The sequence below is a fragment of the Ciconia boyciana genome, chromosome 3, assembly GCF_034638445.1.
Source record: "Ciconia boyciana chromosome 3, ASM3463844v1, whole genome shotgun sequence".
In the NCBI taxonomy this organism is placed as follows: Eukaryota; Metazoa; Chordata; class Aves; order Ciconiiformes; family Ciconiidae; genus Ciconia; species Ciconia boyciana.
The window spans coordinates 25,285,053-25,298,117 of NC_132936.1; the positions used below are offsets into that span (position 1 = coordinate 25,285,053).

Genomic DNA, 13,065 nt, shown 5'->3' on the forward strand with positions numbered 1-13,065 from the left:
GGGAGAATGGCAGTACCTGGAGCCTCTGGCAGAAAGCACCAGGGGAGACTCGAGGTTGACCCTTAGGGTTTTGGAGTTGGGGATACAGAGGATCTGAGGCCCGCTATACTCCAACTGAAAAAGAGATATAGGCAGCATATGAAGGGGTTTGAGCTGGTTGGTACTGAAGCAGAGCTCCTCCTGGCACCCTGACTGCTGGTGCTGGACTGGATGTTCAAAGGGAGGGTCCCCTCTACACATCATGCAACTGACGCTATTTAGAGGAAATGAGTTGCACTGATTACACAACAGGCTCAAATAGGAAACTCCAATCGCCCAGGAATCTTGGAAGTGATCATAGAGTGGCCAGAAGGCAAAGATTTCGGAATATCACCAGAGGAGGAGGTGGCACGTGCTGAGGAGGCCCCACTGTATAAACTGCCAGAAAATGAGAAGCAACATGCACTGTTCACTGGTGGGTCCTGTTGTATTGTAGGAAAGCATCAGAGGTAGAAAGCTGCTGTATGGAGTCCTATACGACAAGTTGCAGAAACTGCTGAAGGAGAAAGTGAATCGAGTTAGTTTGCAGAGGTGAAAGCCATCCAGCTGGCTTTAGACATTGCTGAATGAGAAAAATGGCCAGTGCTCTGTCTCTATACTGACTCATGGATAGTGGCAAATGCCTTGTGGGAGTGGTTGCAGCAATGGAAACAGAGCAACTGGCAGCGCAGAGGTAAACCCATCTGGGCTGCAGCACTGTGGCAAGATATTGCTGCCCAGGTAGAGAACCTGGTTCTAAAAGTACGTCATGTAGATGCTCATGTACCCAAGACTCTGGCCACTGAAGAACATCAAAACAACCAGCAGGTGGCTCAGGCTGCTCAGATTGAAGTGGCTCAGGTGGATCTGGACTGGCAACATAAGGGTGAATTATTGATGGCTTGTTGGGCCCATGACACCTCAGGCTATCAAGGAAGAGATGCAACATATACATGGGCTCGTGATCGAGGGGTGGACTTGACCATGGACACTATTGCACAGGTTATCCATGAATGTGAAAGATGCACTGCAGTTAAATAAGCCAAGCAGTTAAATCCTCTCTGGTATGGAGGACGATGGTTGAAATATAAATATGGGGAGGCCTGGCAGATTGATTATATCACACTCCCACAAACCCGCCAAGGCAAGTGCCACGTGCTTACAATGGTGGAAGCAACCACCGCTTGGCCGGAAACATATCCTGTGTCCCATGCCACCACCCAGAACACTATCCTGGGCTTTGAAAAAGCAAGTCCTATGACAACACAGCACCCCAGAAAGAAGTGAGTAGGACAACGGGCCTCATTTCCGAAGCAACCTCATAGACACCTGGGCCAAAGAGCACGGCATTGTGTGGGTATATCACATCCCCTATCATGCACCAGCCGCCGGGAAAATCGAAGGATACAATGGACCGTTAAAGACTACACTGAGAGCACTGGGTGGTGGGACATTCAAACATTGGGATACACATTTAGCAAAGGCCACCTGGTTGGTCAACACTAGGGGATCTGCCAATCGAGCTGGCCCTGCCCAATCAAAACTTTTATGTACTGTCAAGGGAGATAACATCCCTGTAGTGCACATAAAAAATATGCTGGTGAAGACAGTCTGTGTTCCTCCTGCCTCAGGCAAAGGCAAACCCATTAATGGGATTGCTTTTGCTCACAGACCTGGGTGCACTTGGTGGGTGATGTGGGAGGATGGGGAAGTCCAATGTGTACCTCAAGGGGATTTGATTTTGGGTGAGAATATCCAATGAACTAAATGGTATGATGTTAATTGCTATATAATACTGTATGTCATCACTTTTATGGTTGCTATACACCATATCAATGGTATTTCGTGAGAATCACCCAGATTAATGAAGAATGAACTTCGATGAAACCAAGCAAAGTGCAGCGGTGATGGAACCAGAATTGTCTTCAGCATGCAACAATCCAACACCACACACCATCTCTCCTGTCCTGAAGAACTGTTATGACAGATGGAGCCCAAAGTCATGGACTAAATGAACTCAACGGACATTTTAGAGGGATGGCCCATAGACCAAGGGAATGATATCTGTGTGTATATATCAAAAGACAGAGAAAGTGGTGGTGATTAATTGGAAGGTATTGGAAAGGGTAGGACCTGAGCATGGCGTAGATAATATAGAATAAGGGGTGGATACTGTCCTAGTTTCAGCTGGGATAGAGTTAATTTTCTTCCTAGTAGCTTATATAGTGCTGTGTTTTGCATTTTAGTATGAGAATAATATTGATAACACACTGATGTTTTAGTTGTTGCTAAGTAGTGCTTACACTAGTCAAGGACTTTTCAGCTTCCCGTGCTCTGCCAGGTGCACAAGAAACTGGGAGGGGCATAGCCAAGACAGTTGATCCAAACTGACTAAAGGGCTATTCCATACCATACGACATCATGCTCAGTATATAAGCTGCAGGGAGTTGGCCAGGGGGCAGCGATCGCTGCTTGGGGACTGGCTGGGTGTCGGTCGGTGGGCAGTGAGCGGTGGTATCACTTGTTTTTTTCCCTTGGGTTTTGTTCCTCTCTCGTTCTCTCGTTGTTTTCCTTCTCATTACAATTTAATATTATTATTGTTATTATTTTGTTCCAATTATTAAACTGTTCTTATCTCAGCCCACGAGTTTTCTTACTTTTGCTCTTCTGACTCTCTCCCCCATCCCACGGCAGGGGGAGGGTGAGAGAATGGCTTTGTGGTACCTAATTGCTGACTGGGGCTAAACCACAACAAAAATAAAACAGACTTATATTCACACTTGATTCTTACATCTTAAAATTCTATCCTTCTTTTAAAAAGTAATGATAAATTTCTGAGATCATTTTATTTGCTGTTTAACTTGCTGGAAAGTAAGAATGCATTCAACTATGTTAATTCTTACCAAACAGTTTTTCATATACTTGGGTATTTGAAAACATATGTTTAAAAAAATCAAGATGTATTAAAAAAATCCTACTATATCTTTAAGAAAATGGCAATAGCTAGTATTACAGTTCTAATATATTTTAAATTTAACATACAAACGCACAGTACATTACAAAAGACCAGTTTGGTAAATTACGATCCTTCATCCTCACTGTTCCTAATGGGAAAAGAGGCCACTACTCATGCCAATGTAGCTTTGATGCACCATAATTGGCTTTCTTTTTGATATTATTCCTAAACTAGGTACCAGCGACAAAAATAGAACTTGCTTAAGCTCCAGGGAATAATTGTGTTTCTGTTTTCCAGACTGATTTAATATTCCCGATACTGATGTCTGCAAATTGTGATTTGCCCAGATGAACTGAATCATGTTACTTCTTCAATTTTGTAACTTCTCTTCATATTTATATGCACACACATGTCCTCAGCAACATTTTCTTCATTAATCTTTTTCCTTTTCAGGTGGTAACACAGACCTCCACAGATATGTTCATTAGTCAACTCCATTTTGAATTCCAGATTTTTTTTATTTTTTTTTTTGGCCGGGGGGGGAATCAGGGAGTATATGCATTTTTTCAGAATTATTGTGATTATTGTATGCAAATCTAGAGTCACTGGTAGGGCTATATGGCAAAAGGGTGGGGGAGGGTGGAATTTTACTCTAAAGTTCCAAAAGTCAAAATATCTGTAGGTTTTGTCTTATGAGGAAGCTACACTTGAGGCTGACTGCAATGGATAGGTACTTGTAAAAGTAAAAAACATAGCGATTCATAAATATCTAAAAGAAAAGCTTCTAACATTACCTGAATACAGGAGTATGAGCTGTTTCATCATTAGAATATATTGTCCTGAATTTAATTTCAAGGATTTTGAGAGAAAATGACACTAACAGTATAGGTATTCTAGAACAATGCAACAGACCTAGTAGAAGGAAATTTTAGGAGCACACTGAATCCCCAGAGTTAGACAGTCTGTTTAGAAAGATATTAATGTTAGTCATATTTTAAGCAACCCAAGCTCTCTGTTAATGTATTTAAACCTTGTTTCACGTACTTAATTTTAAAAATCTAGCACTTTTCATGTTATTTTAAACGTGGTGGAAAATCATACTGTAGGTCACAGTGCTTCCTTAAGTGAGTTCTCTCACTCTTATGTTCCTGTCAGTTTGTGATGGGGTATGAATTAAGCCTTTATACCTCTTCAGTGCAGTAGGCTGTAAATTAATAGGTGCAAAGAAAGCGATAGTGTTCTGTGAATTAAGCATCAATTTACTGCTTCTGTACTTCTCACTTCATACACTGTTCACATGCTGGTTTTAACAGCTAAGTGGTCTTTGTGTCTTCACAGCTAACACAGGCAAGAGATTATATTAGTTTAGTCACCACTACTAGCGTGAAGTACATTTACCGTCGTATTTATTTCAGGGTCAAAATCCTTGCAAAAGCTTCCACATACTTTTATGCATACAATTAACTAATATATATATATCATTTAGCATGAAGATACTACAAAAGATAAGCAATGCATTTCAGATATGCTTTTTTTAAACACAAGGTTAAGAACCTTTGCAAAATTTCTATGTGAGATATTACCATAAAGTAAACATACTTATTAACTGAGCCTTAAATAGATTTGACTTTGCATCAGGACTCTATCAACCTTTTTTTTTTAATCACATTATTTCCATCACCTCCATCTCTGAACACAAGATTAACATATAATCCAAAAGAAAGCTGTCGTCCAAAAGGAAGAATGGGAAAGTGTTTTGTTACATTTCTATCTGAAGCTCTCAGAAGAATTACATACACATTTCAGCACTTGCCATCATTATATGGGCCAGTATCTGGGTAAAGACCACAGGATACTGATACAGCTACCACATATTTACCAGGAAAGAGGGCAGGCCAGGCTTCTCTGCTGTCCTACACAGCAAAGGTAAATGTACCAAAGCAGTCCTGTTTTGGGGGAAGAGGAAAGGCGAGGGGATATGCTTGCTGGATCAAAGTGACAACATTAGTGATGGTGGTATTCCTGTGGGTTTAGGATGTTTTTGTTCACTCTGTAGCAGTGAGAGGGCTGACTTGAGCACACTTCCCAGGCTCATTTGGGATACCACTCTGCAAAGGCTCTACTGACCTAAAGCACCTAATTCCCCCATTGCTACTCTGAAGTTCAAATTTCCCAGCCCCTCCAACCCAGCCTGAAACTGTTTCCAAAACCTTACCAACTCTTTAAAATCTGTCATACTATCCCTCAACATACCCAAACAAAATTCTTCACATTAGATTCATTCTTGTCTCCCAAATCCCCAACTTAAAGCCCTTTTTCCCTCCATCATCCCCTTTCTTCCAGTGCAACGCCAGCAACTCAGAGATCACATACAAATTCAGATGTTACATTTCAATTTTTGAAACCACTACTTGTGCTCTTTGTCCTTTTCTTCATTATGGTCATTTTAACAATTAGAATCTGAAGGTGCTCATTGCAACTAGCAGAGCTCATTTCCTTACATAGTATATACTATATTATTTAATATACACTTAAATAATAAAACAAGCAAAAAAATTCACACACGTTCTTCTGTATCAATTTTTTTAAAAAAGAGAAAAAAAATTGCCTTTAGGATGCTGAAAGGAAAAGGAAGACAATGTCCAGGATGGGGGAAAGAAATGTAACCCTGTCTTAAAATAACAATTTCTTTGCAGCTTTGCTTTCTTATCAGTAGTGGTCAGGTTTCATCTTTCCTCCTGTAGAAATGTTAGGGAAGGGGGACTGTTCACTACCTGTCTCATCTACATTGTTTTTTTTCTTTCTATGGACTCCAAAGGTACTGAGCAGTGTTCATTGTATTTTCCCAAGTCTGCTAATAATTTACTTACAACTGTGCATAATTCATTTTTTCAAGGAGACATTTGAAGGCCTGCAGAAAATCCATTTTGGAACATGATGATTTTGATAAATATAGCAAAGTACAAGATACATCACTGATGAGATCAGTTTATTAATCCTTATTATGGGAAAACTGTAGGAGTGAAGAAGCTGTTTATCTGCATATGTTTGGGTATAGCAACTGCTATGCCAAAGAACTGGATATAGATACTGAATTAAAACATGCTATTTCCCACTCAGGGAATTTTAAAGGACTCTGGAAAGCAATACTTTAAGAACTAGAGTATGCCAGTTGCCTGTATGACATGTTTATTATACATAGCTGGCATCCCATGCAAAACACTCTGCCTATTTTCTTTCTAAATGCCCTAGTCTGTGAGTACGATAATCCTTTCTGAGACTATGCTTAACAACTCTGAGACCAATGAGGCATTCACTCCAAGATTACAGAACTCCACAGGCACTCAAGTTCAGCACGTTGTCTGCAAACTTTTTATACACCAATTTGACTATGACTATACCACATGGTTGACTTTTTTTTTTTAAGAATTTTGGGGGGTATGTTTTTCAACCCTTAATCTACTAGAAACCAAGGGAAACCAGACAAGAAGATCAACTACAATGTGTCAATGCTTGTTTGGGATAAGTTTTACCTGATTTTAAGAAACCATTGAACATGGCAGCAAATGCTGAGGGAGGATCCAGAAACAGGACATCTTGGTGGGAGGGGAAAGGAAGGGAGCAGTGCGAGCATAGGTGTTGCCAACAGAAGATAGCTAGGAGAAACTGGGAGAAACAAGCATCAGCACCAAAGGCAGCAACTGACAGGACTCAGAAGGTGGGGAAAAGATGTATTTCACTGAGTCTTTTAAAGAGACATGGCATTTGCCATATTACTTATTTTAGAGATTCTTCTGTCATTTATTCAGTTTACAATATGTGAATGCCTATGGAGGATGTGTGCTGTGGCAAGAGTCTGAACAAATGGTGTATGGAAGAAATCAGTTAGCAAAAACATTGTTGATGAACAGAACTTTAATCAGGTAAATAAACATATTATTGATTGAAAATATCTAATATACTGTCATGATCACTGTATTTTTCAGTCTTACAAAGCTCTTCATATAGACACACATTCTATCTTTCGCAGTCATCTTAAAAGTATCTTTGTCCTTCCAATGTATCTTGGGGGTTTGGAACTGTATAATGTTCTACAATAGGTCAATTTAAAAGTTTTTTGTGTTGCTATATATATTTGATAGATTGGGTTCAAGTGCTCAACAGCATTAATGTTGATTTTCAGATGTGATAGACTGGGATTTTTACACAGTAACTGGAAACTTTGCAACATGAAAGTCAACAGAAAGAATTTGAGGGTAACTATGCAACTTCTTTTCCTGAAAAAAAATGAAACATGATTCATGGCAGGTCAGATGGACAGGTTATCAAGTACAGAAGCTTATACTTATTGGACTCAGTTTCCTAACCAAAACAGGTAAAAGGGGAAATCCCGTTAAAAGCTAGAGAAAGGTAAGAGCTTCCAAAAACTAGCAGACAGCAAGAGAACCCTTTACCAGCATCTCCAATACAAACATAGGGCTTTGCAGAGTTTCACTTGTGACAAAAAAGGGCTGACTGTCAGAAAGTCTCTAAAGAGACTAAAATAAGTAACTAATTACAAATAGATTAATAAAAATCTAATAGTGTTCTCAAACGAAAAAGCCAAAATCTAACTGCCTTCCTCTCATTGCATGGTCATGGCACATCCTTTCTTGTCTGATGGAGAAGGAAAAGAAAATAGAACTTTATATTGCCAAGGGTATGTCACCCTTGGCATATATATGCCAAGGGCCCTTCAGTGTATAACAACAACTTTATTGAAGGTGCATCCACAAGCAATACATCTTTCCACAGTAAACCAATAGATGGTGCTCTTTAGCTGTATAATTGTGTAATTCTGAGCGAAATGTTCAGCTCATATGTATGGATCTACTGCCCTAAGTGTCTACCAAAAGGGTGATTTAGACCACTCCATAATCTCATGCATTACTTTGCTATAGACCTCTCACAATGAGGGTGGTAAGATTAAGACAGATCTCTATAAACAGGACAGGAAACATGCAGATCAAAATACTACTGTTTTGAATTATATCTAAGTGCTTGGACTGGTGTATTTATCTAAGAATCACAAATTAGTATTATGACCCAGCTGTTATAAGAGTTATTCATTAACAAAGAAATAAGAAGTGAGTTTCAGATGAGTCCAGGTACTTATGTCAAATTGTATGCCAAGATTATAGTAATTCATTATTGCTGCTTCCAAATCACTCTCACATCCACAAACATTTTTATGGCCTTTCACTAGGATATTGAGGTGATTTATAAGGAAATCAGAATAATCTTAAAGGTATTTTTAAATAGTATTAGGAAATTAATTTGGACTAAAAAGTATGAAGTGTAGTTCATTCTCTTGTATTGGCAAATACTTCAAATTGGCAAAAATTTGAAGGATAATAATTTTAGGTTTAAATTGAAGCACAGTCCAATAACATTAGTATTGTAAGGTAAAAGAGGAAAAAAAATTTAGAACAAAATATGTTCAGTATTACAATTCCAAGTTAAAAAATAATAATTTCAGAATTATTTTTAGCATCATAATCACTTTTCATGCATATTGTAATAGTCTAAGATTTTTTTTTTGTCAAATAAGTTTTTAATCTTGCAAAAATTATGGCAAAACCACATTTACATGCGAAAGACTGAGTCAGGCCTATCTATGCCCATGTGAATTGCCCAGATTTACCTATCCTGCAAATAATAAAATACTCAGTCCAAATAATAATTAAAAAAAAAGAAAAAACAAAACCAAAACCCACCTCAGTCTCAAGGAGGAGTCTTGGGAAAGACTCATTAATAGATTTTCAAAAGGATGTTTTCCCTAAGTGATATATTCCTGATTTTACTTCAAAACTATGTTCATTCAGCCTAGGCTTTTAAGACACTTCTTAACACTATCTCTAGGTCCAACCTTGATTTAATTTTAAGTACCATATAATTTAAGCTGAAGTCTAAAGGGACATGTTTGGAAGTATTTAAAAAGTTATATTTAATCTTCAGAAATTATGCAAAAAAAATTATTTTTTTTTTTTAGTTCTAATAATTCACAACAGAAGAGCTCTTCAGACTCAAAAGATCCAGACAATTGGTGGACTGGGAAACAGACTCCAGACATAGCAAAGAGGCAGTCTTTCTGTTATGCTCCCAGAAGTACTGTTCTTGGCATTGCGAGCAAGAGCTTACCAACTCAAGATAAACGTTTTACATCTAAAATTCCTTTATGTAATAGCAAATTAAGCAAGTGATTCAAATTCAAAAAGGTTTCTTTCATCTACAGTCTAACTAATAATACTTTTATTTCCTCCACAGGTTAAAAAGCCTATTCTACCTGCTTTGCATTCATTTTGCAGACACCAATGTTCATCTTTTTAAGCCTGTTGACATTTATATAGATTCAAAGGAGGATTAAAAATGTGGTCATCTGTATGTGCACATCCATTCAAGATCCAGAGCTATATAACTGCTCTTTAATTAGAAAAACAAAAAACAAAACAAAACAAAACCAACTTAAATAGCTTTGGACACTGTAATTGTATCATGGGCATAAAAGAAATAGTGAGGTAATGTCACTTGATTCTTTTATAAACTAATTCCATTAGGATGGACTGTATCAATGATTTTCAAATGATCTTTTAAGAATAAGAAAGGGGAAACAAATCTCTTCTTCCTTTTCAATGCATTGTAAAAGAAACCATCAATAAGCTGTATAACATGGAAATAAACTGAACGTCTTAAAGAAGGTTCAGAAACATGTGAGGGATATAATATAAGTAATATAACATAATTAATATTACTATTATATAATAAATATAAGGCATATAATATAGAGTATAATTACTATAATATAATATCTCTTATATCCATATTGTATAGATATATCAGATTATTTTTCCTCAGCATTTATATCCTATTTGTTCTAGCATTTCCATTGCTTTACTTAAAAAAAATCCATCCAGTTTTTACTGTAATCATGCTGGAACTGCTTCTTAACCTTGTTGATATGTCTGGAAAGGGTAATCCAGGCCGATTGTACCATACACTAAAATCAGTAAAGAATCATTAGTCTGAAATTATTTTCTTTATTCTCATTATCTTTCTAGCTTTTGCAGTGCTCATATATCTGCCCTTCTATGCTCTTCATGAGCATAATATTTGGCTTATTTTACAGTAAATATTCCTTTAAGTGAAAAAACAATTATAATTACCAGACCATGCCAATAGAATACATGTCTTCTAACACAGAATTACTGTATAAAGCTGTTGACATGATGCCAGATACGATAAAAGAGAGCAATTAAAAAAAAAAAGTCACATTTTAAGATGATACACCTCTACACCATTAGTTTTAAGTATGGAACAACTTCACATTTAAACACACAGCTGATTTTAGCAGATTACAGCACGCACTACATTTAGCATGGCTCTAATGTCGCTATGGTAACTGTTCTGGCTTAAATATAGCTGAATGTGTAGCTTCATTCCAAATTGTCCACTAATCTTTAAACATTTCTTATAAAACTTCCCATAGCTTCTCCAAACTTTTATCAGTGATCCTGTACTGATCCTGTACTGGTATCAGTGATACCCGTACTGTTTAATATCTTCATCAATGACATAGATGGTGGGATTGAGTGCACCCTCAGCAAGTTTGCAGACTGAGTGGTGCGGTTGACATGCCCAAGGGACAGGATGCCATCCAGAGGGACCTTGAGAGCTGGGCCCATGCGAACCTCATGAAGTTCAACAAGGCCAAATGCAAGGTCCTGCACATGGGTTGGGGCAACCCTCGGTATGAGTACAGGATGGGGGATGGAGGGATTGAGAGCAGCCGTGGCAAGAAGGACTTGGGAGTACTGGTGGATGAAAAGCTGGACATGAGCCAACAATGTGCACTCTCAGCCCAGAAAGCCAATCATACCCTGTGCTTCCATAAAAAGAAGTGTGGCCAGCAGGTCGAGGGAGCTGAATCTGCCCCTCTACTCTGCTCTTGTGAGACCCCACCTGGAGTACTGCAACCAGCTCTGGAGCCCTCAGCACAGGAAGGACATGGAGCTGTTGGAGCAGGTCCAGAGGAGGGCCACAAAAAAGATCAGAGGGATGGAACACCTCTCCTATGAAGAAAGGCTGAGATAGTTGGGGTTGTTCAGCCTGGAGAAGAGAAAGCTCCAGGGAGACCTGTTTGCAGCCTTTCAATACTTAAAGAGGGAGTACATAAGAAAGATGGGGGCAGACTTTTTAGGAGGGCCTGTTGCGATAGGACAAGGGGTAATGGTTTTAAACTAAAAGAGAGTAGATTTAGACTAGATACAAGGAAGAAATTTTTTACGATGAGGGTGGCAAAACACTGGAACAGGTTGCCCAGGGAGGTGTTAGATGCCCCATCCCTGGAAACATTCAAGGTGAGGTTGGACGGGGCTCTGAGCAACCTGATCTAGTTGAAGATGTCCCTGCTTCTTGCCAAGGGGTTGGACTAGATGACATTTAAAGGTCCCTTCCAACACAAACTACTCTATGATTCTATGATCCTAGGAACATATAATAAACCCTTAGCGTTTAGCGATCAGTTTACCATTATTAAAAAAAAATATATCTCCAACCCAAAAAACAAATATCAGGGAAAACGAGAAAAATATTTAGATTGAATTTTAGGATAAATAAGATTCTTATGATATCTCTGTTTTCCAATGTAACGTTGATCAATACTATATGAGATCAATGCAAAACAGGTTTCCATTGCTTTCTGCTCATATTATTCTATATCATCTATCATCAGAAATCTTCTGGGGAACAGATGTGTATATGTGACTGTGTAAATGTAAAGCTATTCCTATATTTGCATGTTCAAGTTCAGTAACAGAGTAATTTCTTGCAAAAAAGTGGCAAATATTTTGTTAGGCATCTACTAGAGCCTCATACACAAAAATAAATGGACAGATTTTTATGTTCTGCAGCAAGACTCCATTAGCTCTTCCCCTTTAAGACTTCAGCTTCTGGTCCTTAGAACCCCTAATAAGAAAACATTGGCATTGATGACTGTTGTGCATGTCTGTGCACGAGAGAGAGGCAAACCGGGTACTCATACTGTACTTCAGACAGACATGAGCACTTAATTTGATGCAAAGCTGCTTCACTGACTGCCGTTACACAACTTTTGGTCATGTGGAAATGTTAGAGAGTAATCTTGTGATACAGACCCAGAAGTATCTTCAAAACAAAGCTTTCACATATTTGCCAAGCATGGTTGCCACACATTTTTATTTGATAGAGGTTTTCAACAGATCCGATGCTACCTAGAACTTCACAATTATTAATATATTGCACTGCCTAGCCTGTCATGACATTAAAATAATAGTGAGATTGCTTCAGATCTCCAGAAAGGCATTCTGAAGATAATAACCATCAGTCATCTGTGGCAGCAGATCTGTATTTTTTTCTAGGCTACATTTTATAGCAATGGTGCATATGTCAAGCACAAGACGTTCTCAGAGATGAAAAAATGAAAAACCTGCATATGTAGCATGTAGAGATCTCATAATACAAACTGTTCTGCAATTGAATTTGTTCCCATAGACAGAATTATCATATTTTACTTAGTACAGAGAATATAGATTTAGTATTATAATTACTAAGCCCTAATATTGCTAAGCAAATAGTTTTAACATCAGCCAACGTAAGATAATAATACTTACATACATGAGTGCATGTAGCAAGACTGAATTATATCCTGTTTAGAATAAGATGGCATCTATTTGCTCTCTATATATTCCTGTTTTACTGTGAGGCTGAATTTTGCTCACTGCTTTCATTGTTGGAATACAATATCATGATAAGGCATTCAAGACACAACATCAGAAAATGTTCTCATACCAAGTTCAAATATGTAACATCAATAAATGCTCACTACTAACATACCTTACAAATATAACTCTCAAAGATGGAGGAAAATAAAAGGAAGGATCAAGGTTTGAAAAGAAGCAGAAGCGAACTGCTACATATTTTTTCAATTCTGGAGGGTGAAAGGGACCAAAAGAAAATGGTCCCAACAAAACGGTCATTACTAACAGGTAGAAAATATCTTAAATATGTTTTAATAT

At 38.0% G+C, this 13,065-nt stretch overlaps 1 protein-coding gene across 1 annotated transcript in view; it reads right to left on the reverse strand.

Annotated features, from left to right (window-relative positions):
* The window catches only part of CSMD1 (CUB and Sushi multiple domains 1), a 1,308,402-nt gene that overhangs the window by 675,351 nt on the left and 619,986 nt on the right, over positions 1 to 13,065 (reverse strand). The gene's annotated exons all lie outside the window — the stretch shown is intronic.